The sequence below is a fragment of the Petaurus breviceps genome, unplaced genomic scaffold (genome assembly GCF_028583685.1).
Source record: "Petaurus breviceps papuanus isolate PSGF00001 unplaced genomic scaffold, PetGlider_PUasm1.0 87461, whole genome shotgun sequence".
NCBI lineage: Eukaryota > Metazoa > Chordata > Mammalia > Diprotodontia > Petauridae > Petaurus > Petaurus breviceps.
Genome location: NW_027186835.1, coordinates 8,721 through 16,015, shown reverse-complemented (window position 1 = coordinate 16,015; position 7,295 = coordinate 8,721). Strand labels below are relative to the sequence as shown.

At 42.8% G+C, this 7,295-nt stretch overlaps 1 long non-coding RNA gene across 1 annotated transcript in view; it reads right to left on the bottom strand.

Moving 5' to 3' along the window:
- Positions 1–3,945: 3,945 nt before the first annotated feature.
- Positions 3,946–7,295, bottom strand: part of LOC138176356 (uncharacterized) — an 8,780-nt gene continuing 5,430 nt past the window's right edge. The window contains exon 3 of the long non-coding RNA XR_011172222.1: positions 3,946–5,651. This is a non-coding gene — a long non-coding RNA (uncharacterized lncRNA). The remainder of the gene's footprint in view (positions 5,652–7,295) is intronic.

The window sequence follows — 7,295 nt, the reverse complement described above, 5'->3', positions numbered from 1 at the left end:
AGGAGACTAAGAGGAGACTTAATACTATAAACATGAAAGATCATAGTGTCTGGAGGACTGAATTTGGGGAAAAGCCCTCACATATTTGTGTTTAATCATAAAGACATACATGTTAACAATAACAACAAAAGAAAATATACTCTGGGCCTTTTCGGAAAGTGGTCAGGTTCACTTTTTAAAAATGTTTTAACTACACTGTTAATTTTGATGGGTTTCTTGAACATTTGAAATTCAACCCTTACCCAGTCTTTTCAAGGGGGGTCTGATTGCCAAATTAATTTTCTGATTTATTGCCTCTTTTCACACTTTTAGCTTATTTCCTGATGCCCTTTCATTGGGTCTGAACTCCCTTCCTTTCTGTCCCCCCACCATATTTTTATGTTTTAACTACCTGGACACATGGCTTAATTTCTTCCGGTTAGTACTGGTGATTCATTTACTCCCTTTATCTTTCCTCTTGTTTAAAAAAGAGCTATTAGCTGGTCTCTGTGTAGTTCCTCTTTGAAAGTTATTAATTACTGCTACAAGGCAGGAGATTCTAAAGTAATAATAAAGTTGTAAATTACCAGCTTTTTACAAATATTTTTCTTCTCAACTCTGATTGATTTGATCAATATTCCACTCGATGAAATAATTTCAACTGCATTTTATAATCAGCCATACATCCTGCTCCAAAATATATAGCAATACTCCTTGAGAGACACGGTTCTCCTCTGCAGAGTATTTCAGCTGAACTGCATTTTTGTCGCCCAGAGTTCAAACTCGAAGCAAGACTGAGAGGATCTGACAGCAGTAAGGCTTCCAGAATGCAGTGGGGAAAGTAATAATTAAGCCAGAACTAGAGTTGGCCATTTGTGAGGATGATGATGATTATGATGGTGATCATTATTAATTATTATAAACTTTCTTGAAGGTCCTCTGTTGGACAGAAGAAAGTGGACCTTACTTTCCTCTCAGTCTGGGGAACACTATGTACAAAGAAATTTCAGGAGCAAAAAGAATCCTCCAGTCCCTTAAACTTGAATAAACCGAGTCACATTTCACCTTTTCCTCTATGTGACTGGAACTCAGTCTTTGCTTCTCGGTCATCATTTCTAAGAAATAACCTGCCGGCTTCCTGCTCAGGTCATTCAGCAGTTGGTGTGGAAGCCAGAGGAAAAAGGTGGTGCATGAGGATTCGTAAAGAAGAGTACTGGAAAGGGAAGGGGTGGTGGTGGAGTATAGAACAAGGGCCGTGGGACCCATAGGGGGAGTGGATAAAATATCTTAAAGGGTCCTCTTAACATTCCATTATGTTATCCAGAATTCAAGTCTTGAAGCCATCAATACCCGCTGCTTCCAATACCTCTTGAGTTTTAATCTTAATTATATTATTAAGTGAAGTACTGCGCTGTCAAAGAATTGAACATGATTTATGATGTCTGCCTATTAAACGATCGATTGTGAATATCGCTACTATCATCTATCAATATTCACAGTCCGAGGGTATTTCTCGCTGCAGACGAGTGTTATTTGTAATGAAGAAATGATAGACTACAGGAAGGGAATATTTATCCTCCATAGGACAGACTTCCAGGTGCTTCGGGAAACTAATCCAGAGGTCCTGGTACACCCACCGCGCACTTGTGATAGTCTAACCCTGCAGATGTAGTTTAGATCACACAAGTGATAGGACCAACAGATTGTCTGGCGGGGGCGGGAGGGGGTTAGAGAAGAGGCACACCAGCTTTTAGGAGAAAGGTATAAGTTACCTCTGCAGGTTGACAGCAGAAAGAATGGCAGTAGCGACACTTTTCTACAAGCCAGGTGATCTGCAATTTGCCTGGAATGGAAAAAAACAAAACAAAACAAAACATGGTGGTCGTCTTTTGTGGTTTGGGGCAACAAACCAGATGGCAAGGTAACGGCAGAATTAGGCTATATACTTCTGGAGCAGTTATTCAGGCCACGCCTATGTACTTGGGCTCTGACTGTCCATTTCTGGAATAAAGTTCCCACCTCCTCCCCTGAAAGTGGAACTTTAACCTGCTTCTGGCTTCCCTGTGTACGGTGGACTCGGGTGCTAGCTGAGCTGCGTTTAGGCCTGGACGAAAGTGTATTTGTGCGCCTGAAACCTTTTGTCCGTGCTTTCGGAGAGCACGCTTTTTTCAAACATAACGGAGAACAGTTCAGGGTCACTGACGATTGCCAGTATCCAGGGTATAAAGGGGAAGGGGGTGGGTGGATGCGTGGGGGCGGGAGCAAGACGAGAGCTCAGAGACAAAATCTCTCCTCACCTAGCACAAGTGCCCGGTAGCTGTAATATCGGAATCGCATCCCCCCCCACCCTCACCCAAGAGCTCTTGCTCTTCCAGGAGACCGCGGTGGATAGGGAGCAGCAGCCGCCAATCTAGCCTGACTAAGGCTGCTCCCACCCTATAAGCCGAAGCTAGCTGTTAGGTGAATTAACAGCTGGTCCTGGGTTGGAGGAAATCGGCACAAATTTAGTTCCTTCCCCTCTTGCTCCAGTCACCCAGGTCTCTTCTCCTCTCCTTCCTTCCCCTCCCCTCTCTTCCAGTCCACCTCCCCCGCCTTTCTCCCAATAGAACTGACCAGTCAGTCCTAGTGAAATCAGCCATTCTCCTCCCCCTCTCCTGCATAATCAAGATGCCATAAGGACCAGAGCATTGTGATCCCAGCCCTGGTGCACTGACAATTAGGCGGAGACAACCGGAGCCCACACGGCGAGAACAGGCTCCTCAGCTGCCATTTGAACTCTGACGTCAGGCAATACTTTGAGGACCCCGAGCACCCTCGGCGGCATTTAGGGCAGATTTTGTACGTCTGCATGAGAGTTGAATGAAGCCCCTTCCCCTCTCTCTGGTGTTCCGATTCTTCAAGAAGAGGAACTCATCCACAGTCAGACTGACGAAACAGTTGGTCTGGAGGTTCTCGGGACATTTCACTGTAACTGATCGTGGCCTGAATGACTGACAGATGCTTTTCTCCTTGGAGCTCTGGATATTTCTAGTTCAGCAAAGCTGACCCATGCTCCACTCCCATACTTGCCATAGTCACTTTACTGATCCTAATCCCCTCTCCCCCACAAAATACTGCCCATTTCCTTCTCTTCCCCACTCCCACCCCCATCACAAGCTCAGGAAAACGTAGGAGTGTAGATACAGATTTGTCTTTATGATTTACTCTCCCTCTCAGGTTCTGGCCAGGCCTTCTCTTTAGTCTCCCTAATCCACCCTTCACACACGCTGGCGAAAGCACCTGGAGCGAAACTCTTAAGCTACTCTGAGTCGTGGGGCACTTTGGGACATTCTCAGCTTGTGTTTGGAACCGGGGAGTGGACAGGAGGATGGGAGGGGTAGGTTTCCTCTGTGAGAAAAAAACGCTGCAGCCAAAGCATAAGAAGATAAGAATGGATGCATTCTCAGCATCCTTCGCCTGAGGTGATAAGGTGGAGCATTTTGTCTGTCCCCTTCCTCCTTCCCCCATCGAACTTGAGTCTTAGGCGCCTAGTACAGGCGAATGGTGGCCATTGTAGACCATAGAACTCTGCACCATTCAAGTTCTTGAGGAGAGAGGACAGAGAACAGAGAAGAATAGAAGAAAATGAACAGGTCACAATTTCGTTCCAGAGCCACCTACAGCTTCAAACCAACATTCGGAAGGGAAGGCATACGAGCTCACGGGAAGCCTGAATGCCCATCCCACCCATCTAGATTTGTCACCACTTACTGGGGCAAGTCTGAGAACGGCCCATACAGACTCACACCCACTATCCTCGGCATCTCTTCCTTTGTCTCACAGGTCTATGTCTCTGGTTTATAAATCCAACACTGATTTTGCTGCCTGAAGCATCCTTTTAGTCTTTTGCTTTTGTCTGTCTGTCTGTCTGTCTGTCTGTCTGTCTGTCTGTCTGTCTCTCTCTCTCTCTCTCTCTCTCTCTCTCTCTCTCTCTCTCTCTCTCTCTCTCTCTCTCTCTCTCTCTCTCTCTCTCTCTCTCTCTCTCTCTCTCTCTCTCTCTCTCTCTCTCTGTCTGTCTCTCTCTCTCTCTGACTTATTATTTGGAGAAGGTGAGCAGGCCGTGAGATATTCACTGGTTTAGAGCGATTGTACTATCCAGGTTAAAGTATTTATACTGCTGAAATGCTTCCTGGCTTGGCAATGTCTTAGGAGCCATGAGTGGCACGTATACATACGTACCTACACACATATATGCATGTATGTATGTATTCTTTCTCCTTTTGATGAAGTCTTAGGAGGTTTTTGTTATTGTTTGTTGCTTGATTTGTTTTAGTATTTAGAATCTGGGGAGTTTCTTAAGTGGGAGCTAAACGATCTAAGCTTTTCAACAACAATTTTGCGTTATTTTAGAGAAGGGCTGTTTCCAAATGTTTCAGTGAATGCTGTCTAACTAGATCCTGGGTACTAGTTTCCCTACAAAGTTGGTCTAAACCTTGTGGCCAGATTTTAATTTTTAAATTTAAGTCTCCTCTGGCTTGTCTTTAGATTTCCAGAATGGTGGGACAGAAAAGCTTTAGAAAGGGAGCGTCAGACGTAGATTTGCCTTTGTCCCGGCTTTGGCAAATATACAGGGGTCTGGTTCTTGAATTAGGTTAGAATCTGGGACCTCAAGTACTCAGCTCAGGTCTACAGGTATCACCTGTCATCTACCCCACATTGTTTTTTCCTGCTTAAACCTTGGCTTGAAGAAAGCAGAAGGTGTCTTTAAAGGAGTTTTCCAAATGTTCCTTCTCCAAAAGCATTGTTCTATAAACTGGAATCAATTTCAGAAAGCTGCTTCTCAAACATGTGGGGTCCCTCCCCCCATTTTCTCAGGATGCTTGTCCTCCTTAAAGCCCTGAGTCACTATTTTAAAGTATGGATGATATATGGATTTTAAAAATATATTTGCCTAGGATATAGGAATTTTTTTCCTTTTCAAGGGGAAGAGTACTGGACTTTTAAGTAAAACCTAGTTGGCATTTTCCTTGGCCCCTCGTTTTTCTTTCTTCTCTCGAATTTTCATTGAGATGTCTCTGTACTTTGCTTGTCAGTTATCTTTGTTCCTTTTAAATAAAGGGCTTTTAAATGGACTTATTGCTCCCAGCGTGGGCTCCTCTCTCTAAATGTTAGAAAATTGTGCCATCTACCCGCTATTCTAAGTACTGTCACACTCAGAGACCTCCAAAGACCTTCAGCCCCGACTTCAATCCTTGCTGTGTCAAAGGGCGGGTTGCTAGTAAGAGGCAAAGGGGTGACGTGGATTTTTGCAGATTTCAGACTGGAAGCACGCTCTGGAACGCAAAAGTAATACACAAGTTACGCTGGCGCGGAGTGTTTGATGATTGTCCCTTACTTGTTCAGAACGCTGAATTCCCTACAATCACTAATGAATTCTCAGAGCTTTTCGGAGCTCCTTTCTAGGTAATACCAACTGCCGACTAAAGAAAGTTCTAGTGCCAATTCTAGACACTGACAAGTGTATGTGGGTTGACAATGGAGAGAGATCTTCCCGTCAAGAGAGAACACCTAGTTTGTTACGTTCGTTTTCTTTTGTTTTGTTTTTTTAAATGACTCGCAGAATTTTCAGCTTTCTCTGGGAAAGTTCAGGATCTGATGAACTGGTTAGTTGATGACTGTCAAATACTGGTTTTCTAGGAGAAAAAACATACACACACAGAGGGAAAAAAATATTAATGCCATCTTCCCTTACCCAGATATTTTTCTCCACTTTGGGGAGGGAGAAAGCAAATAGACAGTCCAATTTTTAATATGTTAGATGTATGACACAGGAACCCTCTAACCGAGGACCAGAAAGGACTGCAGAAAAAAAAAAAATTCTGACTTTTTTCTAACATGAATTAGCAGTTTAGATTTTATTGCGTGTCTACACCTCTCCCCCCCCCCATTTGCAAAGATTTTCAAGTATCAAATTATGATTAGTGGGAGGGGGGAGAAGCAAGCTTATGGGTTTACAGTTTATGATTTTATTACATGTTTCACACTATTCGAGAAATGGAGTTTTAAGCAACATACAATTAAATCTATATTGCTCTTTGGAAAAGTTCCAAGTAACTCAACAATCAATTAGTTTAGATCTTTCAATACTTGTTGCTAAAATCAAAATGTAAAGCTATAATCCTAAAATGTATCACCTCTCCTTATTTTTTCCCCCAAGTTGTTATAGCAGATACTATGTATCCAAAGGAAACAGACTGTTTTGTGTGTGTGTGTGTGTGTGTGTGTGTGTGTGTGTGTGTGTGTGTGTGACTCGGGTAACTTGTAATTCTTTCTACTTGAAGCCTATCTTTATGACTTTTTTTCCTTTTCTATATCAGATGAGACAATATGTTTAAATCACTGCAAATCTTCTAGCTTAACTGTGTCTTCCTTTACTGCGATAATTCTTCTGGTTTTTATTTATTACTTTTATTTCTATTGTTTTTTATTATGCTCCTCAGCATCTCTCTTCCCTTCACACTTTTTTTTTAATTTGCCAGATATTAAGATGGAAAACTATTGGTTAATAACCATGATAGTACAGTAGTTCTCAACGATAAAAATAATGTTTTTCATAATTACCTCAGTCTTCTTTCTTTTTCTGTCTTTCTTTGACTTTCTGTCTGTTTCTTTCCCTCTATGTCAGTCTCCCTTTCCCTTCTCTCCCTTTCCTCTGAGGAGCTTAGGAAATAACTCTCTCGAATAGAAATTGATCTCCAGTAAAAAAAAAAAAAATCCTCTTTCCACTTTTCCTGGTTGTCTCTAAGCAAAATTTCTATGCTTCAGTCTGGACTTGGCCAAAGTTGAGGTTGAGTATTATTTAAAAATCCTGGGTCTACAGAGCTTACCGGGTCAGCACTGACAGTACTTTCCCTATTGCCACCAGTAGAGATCCTCGACATGTAGCCATTGGAGGAGAAAGCCCTAATGTGAATGTTCCAAAAAGGAATTCCCTAATTCATTAATGTAACCCATTTTTCCCTTCAACATATTTCTCCTTCAAACTAGAGAGGCATTCTCAACTGAGGTCGTCATAGACTCCCCACACACCAGGTTTCCCTTTCCTCCTACACCATTTCATCCCAGACAACAAGCTACTGCCTTATTCCCAGCCACATTGCTAATTAAAAGTTCCATGGCTTTGGAAATGAAGAGTATCAAGACTAAAATATCATAGACTCCATGGGGCAGAGAAGGAAGGAAGGAAGGAAGGAGAGGAAGAGAGGGAAGATGGAGGAAGGAGACAGAGGAATGGAGAGAGAGAGAGAGAGAGAGAGAGAGAGAGAGAGAGAGAGAGA